The sequence below is a fragment of the Cyclopterus lumpus genome, chromosome 11 (genome assembly GCF_009769545.1).
Source record: "Cyclopterus lumpus isolate fCycLum1 chromosome 11, fCycLum1.pri, whole genome shotgun sequence".
In the NCBI taxonomy this organism is placed as follows: domain Eukaryota; kingdom Metazoa; phylum Chordata; class Actinopteri; order Perciformes; family Cyclopteridae; genus Cyclopterus; species Cyclopterus lumpus.
Genome location: NC_046976.1, coordinates 11,879,199 through 11,893,338, shown reverse-complemented (window position 1 = coordinate 11,893,338; position 14,140 = coordinate 11,879,199).

The following is a 14,140-nucleotide window of genomic DNA, read 5'->3' as shown; positions in this document are numbered from 1 at the left end:
CCATAGGACCATTCAAAATCACAGGTTCCCACGCTGGCCCTTGCTTTCCCCCACAGCCTGAGGCATGGCCGTATGCACAGGTGGAGTTTACAGTAGGCCATCTTGCCGTCCTCACGAGCCACCCAAACAGCTGTCCCTCTTTTAAATGCATTCTTTTCCCACACTGAAAGTGTGTGTGTGTGTGTGTGTGTGTGTGTGTGTGTGTGTGTGTGTGTGTGTGTGTGTGTGTGCGTGTGTGTGTGTGTGTGTGTTAAAGGCCCCCAATGAAACCCTGTCTGAGCCCCAACCTGTTCCTTTAGCGATGATAATGACCACATTATCACGCGCCATCGGACGTCAACAAAAAAAGATTGTCGTGTGCTTTCCAATCACTTTGTGTGCACTGAGGCAGAAAAAGCAGAGAGAAAAGAGTGAAATAAAGATCTGGCACTTCTCGGGGAGAGGGATGGGTGAAGTATTTTATTCCTCCTTGGTGTTTTCCTCAACTCCTCTTTTGTTGGCGGAGTATAGTCACAGTGATCCAGAGGGCAGGGCGGCCATCTTGGTCAGCTGCCCTGCTGGGACAATTAGCAGGAGAATCAGAGTCAAAAGACCAGCTGCGAAACATGACACAAAAAAATAGTCATTACAGTCAGTCATTTGTATAAAACAAAGGAAGAAAAAAACAAAAACAATAACATGGTGCATTTGTGACACTGATGTTGGTGCTTAATGTGAAGATTGACACTGCTCAAACTTCCAAGTGATTTAAAAAACTGTTTTCATGCCGTCTAAATCGACTGAAACATCCCCTTCTCTCTCCTCAGCTTTGTTGCATCTCATTTCCCTTTTTTGTTTTTCAAATGTTAAATGAATATCATGAGGCCTGTGATCTTTGGTTGCCAGAAATGTTGGTGATCTAAGAACACACTCAACCAAAATCTATTTATCTTTTAATGACTTGCTAATCCACTCGGATAGTGGCTGCTGTACATCTGTGTCTTTACAGATGTGCATATGTGTGAAATGTAATGTGCACTTTTGTTTAAATGTTCATTTCACATTTTATTAAGCTGTCTAATACATTGTATGTTTCTGTTGTATGTGAAGTGTCATTAGGAATAGCAGGTACAGGTTCATGACAAGAGAGATGATATTGTGAATATTAAATTGGACTGAAATTAATTATCACATTTGTTATTATCATGTCTAATAACAGTGTTTACTTACTTTTGAAAACAGACACAGACATCATAAAATATGACCACAGTATTAAAAGGGCCAGAGGAGAACACGTTTTGTCTGTTTATTTTCAATTTATCCTTGCCACAGAGGAGTATCTCAGATTGACCCATATTTATCTTTCGATGCACTTTAAAGTCAACCCGTATAACAAATTGAGAGAGGAAAAAGTCATCCAGGTGAGCCGTGTGCCAGGATGTGCCTGAAGCAGCTCCTCCCCGGCTTCCTGTAATTACTGCATGGAGAGGGCACGTCCGCCGTCTGTCAGCGCGGCGCTGATGGAAGACTGTGGCAGTGGAGCAGGGAAAACGTGTTTGAGTTGCTGTGATGAAAACTTTCACATAAGCAATTTACAAGATCCCATTTCATCGCACTTACAATAAAGGATCAATAAGCCACTTTTATCTACTGCAAACACATAAACTCCCTCTCTGTCTTTTGCTGTATGCATCTTGTGAACACTGTCTTGCACGTTCTCACATCAAATAAGCTTTTCTGCGCGCACGCAGAAACACACGCACACACACACGCACAAATGCACACACACACACACACACGCAGGGGTCAGAAAGAGCATCTCTCATCAGTCTATCTATGCAGCAGACTGAGGGAATCCTGGCCAATGTAATTACACTGTTGAAGCACTTCATTCACATTCATGTATACAGAACATCTACATACACCAGTAGACACGCGCATTCATGAAATGAAGGGGGGGGGAGAGGTGGAGGAGGATGGATTCATGGGTGAGTGGAGGAGAGGCCTGTGTTTGTTAGGCACAAGTTTGGGCTGAAGGTGAATTGAAATTGTACTTCATGAGTAGCATCTCTCTTTGTTCCAAGCACGCACACGCACACACACACACACACACACGCACACACACTTAGGGTTGATGGATGCCCAGGGTTTGTTAAGTCATACATCACAGAGGTCATTTAAGCTGCCAACACATCTGCTGTCTCTGCCCTCAGAAAGAGAGGAAGAGGTGGAGAGAGTGGAAAGATTTATAAAGGCAAGGGGGAGAATTATGCAGGGTGAGAGAGAATGAGACTGTGATTAGTAACTGGAGTGGATGAATAGTGCGCACACACACACACACGCGCACACACACACGCACACACACACACACACACGCACACACACACACACACACACACACACACACTCGCACTGTAAAATGGTATCTTTGCCGAAGCTGCTTGCGCTTGTTTCTTCGCTCTACCATCAACTTTTGTCCTGTCTCTGTTAACTACTGACAATAAAGTTGCTGATTCATGGCGAGCAGCCTTTCTGCTCGCCAACACATTAACGAGATGCGTCTGAAGGAAGAAGGTTCTCATTGATTTCTTCAAATGTTGTTGACGTTTGTTAGGTGGCTTTATCTCTGATGTTTCAAACGGAGCGTGTTGATTGCAGATCAATAGCTTTTAGCTCACGCTGACTTACATAACTGCCTCTTTGACAGTGTCTCCTCTGTTACTCAACCTGCAGCTGCCTTTAGGTCTCTACCGAAATAAGGAATATTCTACTTTACTTCATGAAATAGATGAGAAAGAGGGAACGCAAATCAAGACTCTGGCTTTACATTTTACTCTTTCAAAGTTCAGAATAAAGTATAGAATAAAAACTCAAAAGGTCCAGAAATTGCAAATAAAAGTTATTTAGTGTATGTATGTGAATGAAGCATTATGTCGGAAAGTTTAACTCATTTTGATGCTGGCTAGCTAGCTAGCTTGCCAATTCCACCGTGCTTTTCATGCCTATTTGAGGTAATGCAGTGAAGACTTTCAAATCAATCTGCACTCAAGCCATGAAACTAGAATGTAACTGTCAGAAATCCATGCAGACTTGTGGTGCAGTGGGACAGGTTTGACAACTCAAGCAACTTTCTGTTAGGTTATTGTTATACCTAACAGAAAAGAATGGAAACCAATTATTGTATAGCATGATAAGATAAGTAGATCAAAAAGTCTCTAACTGTAAAACAGGCATTGGTCCACAAGATCATTAATTACACTTAATATGTGGTTTCATGTGCTTACTCTTTTTGAGTACTAAGAAAACTAATACTTGTATTGTGAAGCACTTTGTTACATTGTGCTCTTAAGATGGAGCTATTTAAATAAACATACTTATTTAGTCAAATTTGTCAAGAAAACGTTTGGTGTATTTCAGGAGGTAACTATCCAATGTTATTGGTGAGAAATAAAACAATGGCACTAATGGTATTTAAATTAAATGTTAGCATCAGGACAACTAGGCCAATGGAAAGTTGTTTGGGATCCTTTTTCGTGACTCACAAATTAAATGCATCCATGTGACTATGCAACTGTCAGGTGACGTGGTATTAAACAATGTCTTATTAAAGAGTGAAAAGAGACATACAGGGTGGAGGGAGGGAAGATTGATGAGTCAAACAAGCACAGGTCTCTAAACTATGAAACCGGTATTGTCTGTGTCCCAGTGTTGAGTTATTGTGAAGATACGTTTGTGAGGATTTTCCTACATTCTAATTGTTGCCTAAACCAGACATTACATTGTTTCTTTGGTGTTGGCGCGTAATATGAACCTGTTTTGTGCCAACACCACAAAATGCGTCAGTTCTTTGTTTTACTAAAAGGAGCTCTTCTTCTCCTGTTCAACATGGATTAACAGAGGAACCAGTAGCACTTTAGCATGGAGCAAGTGGTGAGTGTGTAGGGGTTAACATGATAAGTAGGAGCGGATGTGGCATTTAAAGTCTGTTATTATGGTCTATTTTCGACAGCTGGTTCTGACACACAAATTGAGACTCATCCAACAAACACACACATCACCACTTATGAATTGCACACGCTCCAATAGCACCGTGTTTTGTGCACCAGGGAGGAAGGTAGATGTGAGGGAGAGAAGAAGAAGAAGATGAGGAGCGGGGGATGAAGACATAAGAACAGAAAGGCCGGTGATGCAACACATGCCCATGTTTTGATTTCTTTAATCTCTTTTAAAGCTTGGGTAAGATTGTTTTAACCTGGTAATGTTCTTCAGCATCAACCAGGGAAGACTCTGATAAACTAACTGGCTCTAACTCTCTCTTTGATTAAATCTTTCTCTGACCGTGATCTCTGTTCTCTTCACCAATAACACTGTTCATCCCTCTTTTCACACACACTCACACAGACACAAACGCACACACACACAAGGAGATTAATTTACTCTTGTTCATTTTTCAAGTTCTACGTCTTCTCTGCGTATAATGTGTGGTCGAATGTGTGTGTGTGTGTGTGTGTGTGTGTGTGTGTGTGTGTGTGTGTGTGTGACCGTTGATTGATGTGCAGAAGCCCAGGAGCATAATCATACACTTCCAGACGTCATTTTTCACTTTCAATGTTGATGGATAGACTTGATGCATCTGATCACTGCTACCTCAGCGTGGGGGGTCTAGGTCATCTCTGAGGTGTGTGTGAGTGTGTGTGTGTGTGTGTGTGTCTCTCTCATTGGCTAGCAGTCCATCTGTCTGTCTGAGGCCAGTAGTGATTGAGTAGACTCCCCCATTCCACCAGAAGGCCTGTTTGTGGGGTCTCTTCTCCCTTTGCTACTCTGAGGACAACCAGCCATGACAGCCAACTGTGTGTGGATGTGAGTGTGTTTGTGTTATTTTTAAAGGAAAAATACACTATTTTACTCACCCCCTCTGTTGTCGAGATTTGGGGAAGGTATCATCCTGCAAGAGCATTGAAGTTGTTCCAAATAAAAATTCCCCAAAAGGTAAACTAAGACTCCTGGAGTCCCTGTAGCTGTTGTGTCTTGTTTCAACAGTTCAACTACTTTTAAACTGAAACTTCAGCTGCTTTAAGTGCACAAAATTAGCTCCAGCGTGTCCACTACCCAACTGCTTTCAGCACCTACAAGTCAACAGGCTTATCATACAACAGTTCAAGTTTTCTTGGTGCTTTCCCTTCAACAGAAATGTCAGTGATTAACCTATTATTGGCATTTCAACAATTCTTACACTTTGATTGACAACTTCCTTTGTGGGATCAATAAAGTTATATAACATGACATTAGAAATTAAAAAAAGATTTAAAATATTTACACTATTTCAAACAAGGAATCAAATCTTCAGACATTTGAAAAGGGTTCTTCAGAAAATGACGCCTTTATGTGTACTTACTTCTTAATATGTAGTGTGTGAATAGGGTTACCATGACTTATTCTATGTGGACCAAAGCACCCAGCCATGCACATACATATGCATGCAAATAGATAATAACACACACACATGCACACACACACACATGCACGCACGCACACACTCACACACACACACACACACACACACACACACACACACACACACACACACACACACACACACACACACACACCATTCATGCTGTGTTCCTGGTTAACTAGCGCTCCTCCCACTCATTGCGCTTCACCTCGCCACAATGCCAGCCATAAAATTCAGGGGTTGAGGGAGCAGAAGAAGAGTGGGGGTTAAGAAAAGCACAGAGAGATGGCTTGATGTTAAATTGACTGGAAAAAAGCTGCTTGCTTTTTCATGCTAATTGCTGTGCAACAAATTGTTAATTTATTCCACAAAGAACTGCAAAACACCCCCAGATTTGACTGAAAATGGGTGCACTACAAAACAAGCTTAAATCAAACTTAATTTTTTTTTACACTATCACCATCTCTGCACACACAAATTCTACTTAACGTGGTCATCAATTGGGATAGGGTGTTTAGAGGCATGAAACAGATTTAGAGAAAAGAACGCAGGTCAATACACATCCTTCAGGTTCTCCCTCGCTCTCATACACACAATGACACACTCCCTTGGACCAGGTTCAGGTGGTTTTGAGGTGATTTCATGGTTGCCGTTTTATTGATGGTTCCCGTCAAACATGAAACGTTTCTTTTCCCACCTAACCGCACACACATGCACTGCCTCTGGGCTGTCATTCAGGACATACACAGACAGCAAGTAACAAGGGGTTGGCGTCAGCTCTACCAGGCCTGCAAGTCATGTCAAGTCATGCACTGAACTACACACACACACACACACACACACACACACACGCACACACAAATATACACACTTATCTTGGATCTTTATGGTGTGCTGCACCCTCCACTTAGCACTGCTGTAAAGGTCTTCCTGAATTCGTACAAGAGAGCCATCTTCAAAGAAGTCCATGCACGCTCACACAAACACACACCGAAGAGCCACACAGACTTCTAAGCGGACTTAATCATTTCACATTTGGCTTCAAAGAGACTATTTAAACACATGCTTGCTCACTGTCTGAAAGCACAGCATGGGTCCCGTCCTCTTTAATAGTGTTTCAATTCAGCTTAATTCTGCGTCTTTGAGTTCAGCTGCATTTGGGGAGTGAAGTGATAACAGAGAAACAGCTGAGATAATGGAGAGCACATGTTCTTTTCAATGCATTTCTCAATAACAAGCACCCCTCATTAATAAAGAGGGAAGTTGTTACTGTCTAAACTATACAATACATCACTAGGATCTTGTGATTCTTGCAGAATACAGCTGATCGGAAAAAAAATTCACAACATCCAATTTGAAAGTTGGAATATGCATTTTACTGCCTTGTTTGCCAACACCGTAACAATCACTATACTTTTACCAACTTTATTTAAAACTCAACTTAAAGTGTGATTCATGGGGCCACGGTTTAACTCAGAGTTCAGTCTCAGTTCAAGGTGTTGCTCCTATCTCTCCCATAATGCTACATCTTACAGCATCTCATCTCCTGTCCTAAGGAGCTCTTTGTCTTGACCTTTGAACCTCTGAGGTCAGATACCTCTGGAGGCTGACTGCAGGTTGACTTTTCCCCTCTCTATGTGCACATGTAATGTCTCCAACGTTATCTGTGTATGTGCGGTTTGATGAGGGAAGTTACCTGACCTGTTGTATGAACACTCAGATGTGCAAAATGCATAGGCACATGCACCTAGCGGAAAGGATGAATGCATGTAGTAAATACCTGCAGTTGTCGCCACGAACACATTCTGCAGATTCTAGTGATTCAGATTCTGTCTTTGAAGGTGTCTTCTGAATCGCAGGACTTGTAATTATGTTGAGCTCTCGGCCTCACTGGTGTTTGAACAAAGCTGTCGTGTTTGCACGCACACTGGTGAAAAAGCAGCAATTTAACATGTCAGTGACCAATGTTGGTCATTCAGATTATCGCTTAGTATTTAATATTTCCCAGTCACTTGTAACTCGCTGTATATTTAAAAGAGTTGAGTCTTAATGTCGACTGATTTACATGCACGTATGGAGGGTAGTCTGCCAAAACATTTCCTGATTGATTTATGATCCATAGAATGACAGAGAAATATGTCTGCCACATACTGCTACTCCCTAGTCAATGAGATTATTTGGTCTGACTGTGCACCAGTAGCGTGCACCCGGATACAATAAGATTAAAGTGAGGGTCTGCACGTGCAGCCATCTTCTTGTTATCTGTTTTGTACTTTATTACTTTACTTTATTATTATTACTATAATCACTTTTTGTTGGACGAGAGAGAAACGTACTTTCAGATCTTCTGTATGTTTGCACAAATGGAAGAAGTGACAATAAAGCTGACTTTGACTTTTGATAAGAGGGTTAAAATATGGGAACTTACATTTTTTTAACTTCAGCATTTTTTTAAGTACCTGATATTTTTTGAGTACCTGTTATTATGGCATACAGTATATCTGTGTGGCAGATTGAACCCAAAGATATTGAGTATTGATTAATCAATTACCTATTAACGGTTTACCGGATTGCAGCTTTAAGGAACAATATCCAGCACATGTTCACAGGTAAGAGTCCAGTTTAAATGCCAAAAAGTGCATTTATTGATGCATTTCAATCAAGCAATATTGAATAGTCATCTTGTGAACATATCAACTGGGCACAAAGTTATTTGTCTTCTCAATCAATGCACTGTATAAATGTAATACTTTAGAATTTCATTAAAATGCAGAAGCTAAAAGCACAAGCCTGTTTTTATTTAAAATCTAGCTCTATGTATCATAATAATAATAATAATAACTTTATTTATATAGCACCTTTAAAAACAGGGTTTACAAAGTGCTCTACATAGAATCATATCCTTATTTCCTGTAATCCATTTACATGCAGCCTATCTTTGCTTTTAAGATTGAAAATGCCTTTTAAGAAACTTTCATATATATATATATATATATATATATATATATATTTCCAATTAATCTACCCCCTGGACTCAAACTACTCATGTCTTCAGATTGTCCCTGCATGGATTTTGATCTGTTGAATGGCATCTTCTGAGAGTCAAATGTAACAAGTTGTAAGATGGGTGATGGGTGAAAGAAAGACGAGTTTATCTTTCTCTATCTATCTTAAGAGTTTTACTCTCAGTGAGAGTCGATGCTCAGCCTTTGTGATGTTGTTCAGCCCTGATTGACCGTTTCTCTGTTGGTATCGATGACAACAGCGGTTACACATTCTGCTCTGCACTGCACTGATTTTCTGTGTAATTGTATTGTGAGAGAATTTGAGTTTGGACTGGCACTCCCCTCTCTCTTTCTCTTCTCTCTCTCTCTCTCTCTCTCTAACACAGACTTTCTCTCTCTCTCTCTCTCAGTCACACACAAACACTCATTTTCAAGCATTAATGGATTATTATGCCAGACAATTAAACCGTTTTGGACACTGAAAGAATCTGTCAAATTTGTTTCCAGATGACACACACACAAACTCACAGAATACACAGCTGATACACTCTACGAAATCATACTGTTGCATGTGCGCTATAAAAATGTAAAACATCCAACTACAGAGAGAAACAAAATCCCGTTGACAAAGGTGTGGGTTAGAGACATGTCCCACCCACACCCTGAACTGGCACCATGCCCACTGAGACACCGGTTGTTTTCCACTTGATCCAGACTTCAGGAAGCATCAAACAACTATCATTACAGTCAGATGCCGCCAACTTTCACAGAGCTTTATGCCAGTCCAGTCCAGTTGACAATCATGTTTCCAGTAATAATGTATTTATTTTTTATCACACAAGGATTCATCTTCCTCAAGTTACCGCACTCAAACATCATAGATAGAAACAATGTAAATGTACAGCTTCCAGATAATCCAAAAGTGTCTGTGTGTGCACATACCAGTAGGAAGTCATGACGATGAGCAATAGCAAATACAATGACATCACCTGTTCTCGTTCAGATTTACTGGCACTAAAGGATGAGTACAGAATGACTATCTACTGTATCTATTTATCTATCTATAATAACCGCTTGTAGCTTGTTAGAGGAAAATGTGAAACATGTCTGTTATCACCTGTCAACAAGTTCTCCAGATGTGCACACGCACATGCACTTGCATGCACGCACACACACACACACACACACTTTATGAACAACAGAGGCAGCTGCCAAAAGCTGAACTCATGCCAGAAGTCATAAATCTGTCCATCTTAACTTAACCTTTAGGAAAGGGAGACATTCTGACGCCAAGGCCCCGTTGTGACAAACACACACCTACGCATACGAGTGCACAAAGAAAACCATAACTGCATGCAAGCATGTACTGACTCACATATGCCATATAGGTGCACCATTTCAACTTCACATTCCTGTCCACGTAATCGTAATTAATATACTCACAAGACGTATATGGAAGTGACATGGACAATGCCATTACCTCCAGGATGCAAATCAAATCCATCAGAGTTTTAAATGATGCCTCTTTTTATGTCTGGATAATTACTTTGAAAACGTTTGACTGGGCACAAAGCAAATTCCAGATTTGATCAATATTCATGTCAACATTGTAGAACATGCAAACATTATTTGCACAAAAATGTTGTCGACTCAAAACATTTAGAATGCTCATTTCTGGGTTCATTTGATTTGTGCTTATCTGTTCATTCACATTCTCAGACATTGACCTGCAGATTTTTTTTGCTGCTCAGTAGTTTTGACATTAATTTATTTCAAAACCAACTGTATCAGGCTGTATTGAAGTCATGTATAGGTCTATTTTTATTTTTATGAACATAATGGAGCAACAGCTTCTTATTCATGTCTCTATTCTAAAGTCATTGTAATGTTAGGCTTTTTAAAAACCAAGCTTGCCTTAACTTGGAATACAGGAAGAGTTCTTCATCAAGCTTAAATCGAGTTAATGCATATACTCATCTATTATCCTTCTTTTTTTTTTTAAAGATGCAAGGTCAGCAGGGAAATTGACTAAAAGTAGGCCACATTAACTCAAATACGTATGTACAATTGTGTTACACACATATACAGTATATGTCTATATATAGATATATAGACATATATATATATATATATATATATATATATATATATATATATATATATACATATATACAGTGGCGGCTGGCCACTAGAGGGTCACAGGGCCTGGCCCCACCCACCTTGAGCCACAAAAAAAAATGTATACAAAAAATATAATTATAATATTTATAAATTATACAAATTGTCAATATTTGTGTTTTGGAAATATGTAATATAACCAGTAATATTTGTAAAATATGATATCTGCACAAAATGAATGCTTTTCCTGCACTTCCTACACGTCCTCTCCACCTGTCTGCATGTCTCAGCTGAGCTGGGGCCGAATCGTTTTGGCCCAGAAGAGACGGGTCTAAGAAGCAGTTTAGCCAATTACTGATTAAAGATATAAATGAGTGATAAACAATTTAGCCAATCAGCGTCCTTAAATAGATTCAGCTTTGGGCCAAATTCATCTGGCCCAAAAGTTCTCGTCAGGCGCTATTTTAATGGCCAGTGCGAGCTCGAGCACTTCTCTCCCAAGAAGACCCGACCTGCTAAAATCTCTCCTCCAAGACCCCTTTGAGAGAAGAACTTGGGGGGAGAAACTACAGGTAGAACAGCTGCGCCCAGTTCAACCTCACAAGAAGACAACAGACTGGCTGAAAGGGACCGGTACACCCGGAAGGTTTCGTTAGCTGGATGCTGTCGTGCTAATGACATATTTTGCTTTATAAATCAACGGGGACAGATCCAGCATGGACAGTTACGGGAGTAAGGGACATGAAGCACTTAAGAGAACATGAGAACACCAGGACACACATAGATAACTCCATCAAGCAGCCATATTGGGCAAAGTGAACGTTGCTACCAGCTGGACGACGGACACAGGATTGAGGTGACACACAATGAGGTGAATAAAAACAGGCACACTTTAACCCTAGCAAGGTTCATAGGGGCATCTTAATATATAAATATGTTCTATTATATTATATATATATATATATGTGATTTATATTATCAATATTTATATTTTATAATATATTTATGATATTTATATTATATGGTATTTATATATCTTATTATACTGAATATTATTATATGATATATTAATATACTGAATTGTATGAATAAGATGTCCTTATTATGTCAGTGTTGGAATAAATGTTAAATATTTAACGTAGAAATGTGTGTGTGTGTGTGTGTGTGTGTGTGTATATGTATCCTATTTTAGTTGAGTATTTTAATTTTATAATAATAATAATTTTATAATAATAATAAGTGTATTTATATTCCACTTCAAACACAGACAAAGGTCACAAAGTGCTGTACAGGGGTCGCGAAACCAAAAACAAAGCATAAAACAAACCAAAGTGACCATAACAGGTGAGAAAGCATAATAAAATACATATTAAAAGATGGCGCTTTAAAATACACAAACTCAAAACAGATAAAAAGCAAGACGTAGAGCATGTCTCCAACCAAACGCCAGTGTGAACAGGTAAGTCTTTAATTGGTTTCTAAACAAGGTCACAGAATCAGCCAACCGTACGGGAGCAGGCAGAGCATTCCAAAGCTTTGGTGCTACTGCCTCGAAAGCTCGGTCTCCACGGGTCTTAAGGCGAGTGTGTGGGACGGACAAAAGATGTAACTGGTTAGACCTGAGATGGCGGGCTGGTGAATATGGGCAAAGCAGTTCAGTAAAATATGAAGGATTCTGTCCGTGTAGTGCCTTGTAAGTGAGGCTGAGGATTTTAAAGTGAATCCTATATTCTACAGGGAGCCAGTGAAGAGATCTGAGTATGGGCCTGATGTGTCTATTTGTCCTCGTCAGTATTCTGGCAGCAGCATTCTGGATTACTTGCAACCGGTTAATCGCTGTTTTACTGAGTGAGGTAAAAAGTGCATTACAATAATCAATACGAGAAAAGATGAATGATCATCTCTAGTTCAGCTGTTGATAGTACAGATCTTAGTTTGCTAATGTTTCTTAGTTGGATGAAACACGATCTGGACAGCTGCTTACCGTGGGGGTCAAACAACAAGGAGTTGTCAAATATTACCCAGATTATGCAGGTTGTGGTGGACAGCAGAGGAGAGTGGATCAGGTGCAATAACCAGAACCTCTTATTTGCATTCAGTTGTAAACAATTTACTGCTGTCCAGTCCTTAATAGCATTGACACAATCAAGGAGCATATTAACCTGATATGATACAGATACTTTACTTAAGACTTAATCTTAATAAAACTTGTAAAATATGAATGTTATGTTATGTATAAATATGTATTGTATACTACCTAACATATATACAAATGTAAAGCATTTTACTACAAGGATTACTTTTCACATGCTTACATATTATTGCTAATAATGCAATGTAATATATAACAACTTTTAATTTGAAAACTTATAGAGTAAACAGTCTAGGTTTCTATTTTCATATTTGACATTTTTTATATACCACTTTTTATTTATGTATCGGGTTATTTATATTTTAACCAAATGTCCCCTCTGGGGATCAATACAGCTTTATCTTATCTTTTCTTATGTTCGTAACGATAACGCCCCCATGTCTGGTGCATGGCGTCATCTAGCGGCAGTAGCTGGAAAACAAGTATTACTTTCACTTTCTTCACATTGAAGGGATATCCGTTTATAGTTCAGCTTTTGCTGATCCTAAATTTATCTTATCATTTGTAGGGCCCCAATGACTTTTGATAGCATTAGGATCCCTAAAAGTTGAATGTAAGTTAATTGAGGATTAATGACAACGACAAACAATTCCACTTTTACAATATTTAAAGATTGGTTGGAAAAGAGCTTCTTGTATGTGTGGCATAGTTATCTATAACAGATGACGGCCTCCTCTCTTACCACCACCACCACCACCATTACCACCCCTTCTTCAGACAAAACCTCGTTGCCTGGCAACATCCTGCCGAGTGGCCCAGGGGGCGGGACCAACGCACTTGGCTTCCGCAGTAATTACAGTGCATGTGCGTGTGTTTCTGGGCCATTCCAGGCGTGTGTGTGCGCGTGTGTGTGTGCGCGCGCGCGTGTGTGTTTTGGCTTTGAACTCACACTTAGAATACTAGCAGTCTCATGACCAAAAAGATAGTACAGACCTTGAGTATTATCAGGCCTGCAGCCATTTTTAATAGTTATTTGGGCTGTGATGAGGAAAAAGGTCAGATTTTAAACTATTAAAGTTTATGTTGTGGTATGATTAAACTCATCGTTGTGAGACCACAAAATAAATCGATACATGTTGGTGTACTTTCTGCATCAAGTTCCATGTTAGATAAGAGCCTCGAGAGGTTGAAATCATAAATGTGGAACGCAAACGCTAAATAAATCTTGAAGTCTATATCAATGAACAGCTTTTAGTATTCTCCTGACTTCTTTAAATGACTGGGTGCATCTTAGAGACACAGTGCCACTATGGCAGAGTATTGCTCTGGCTGACAGCCTATCAGCCTAAATATTTCCCTTGTGTGCCGTAGGCATATCCTCAGTTGGCTGCCTGCTAATGATGTTTTCTGCTTGGTGAACCGAGGCTTTGACTCCACTTGGCTTAAGTCACGCCTTGCTCGTGGAGGGCTTCTCTGAAGGAGAGGACAAAC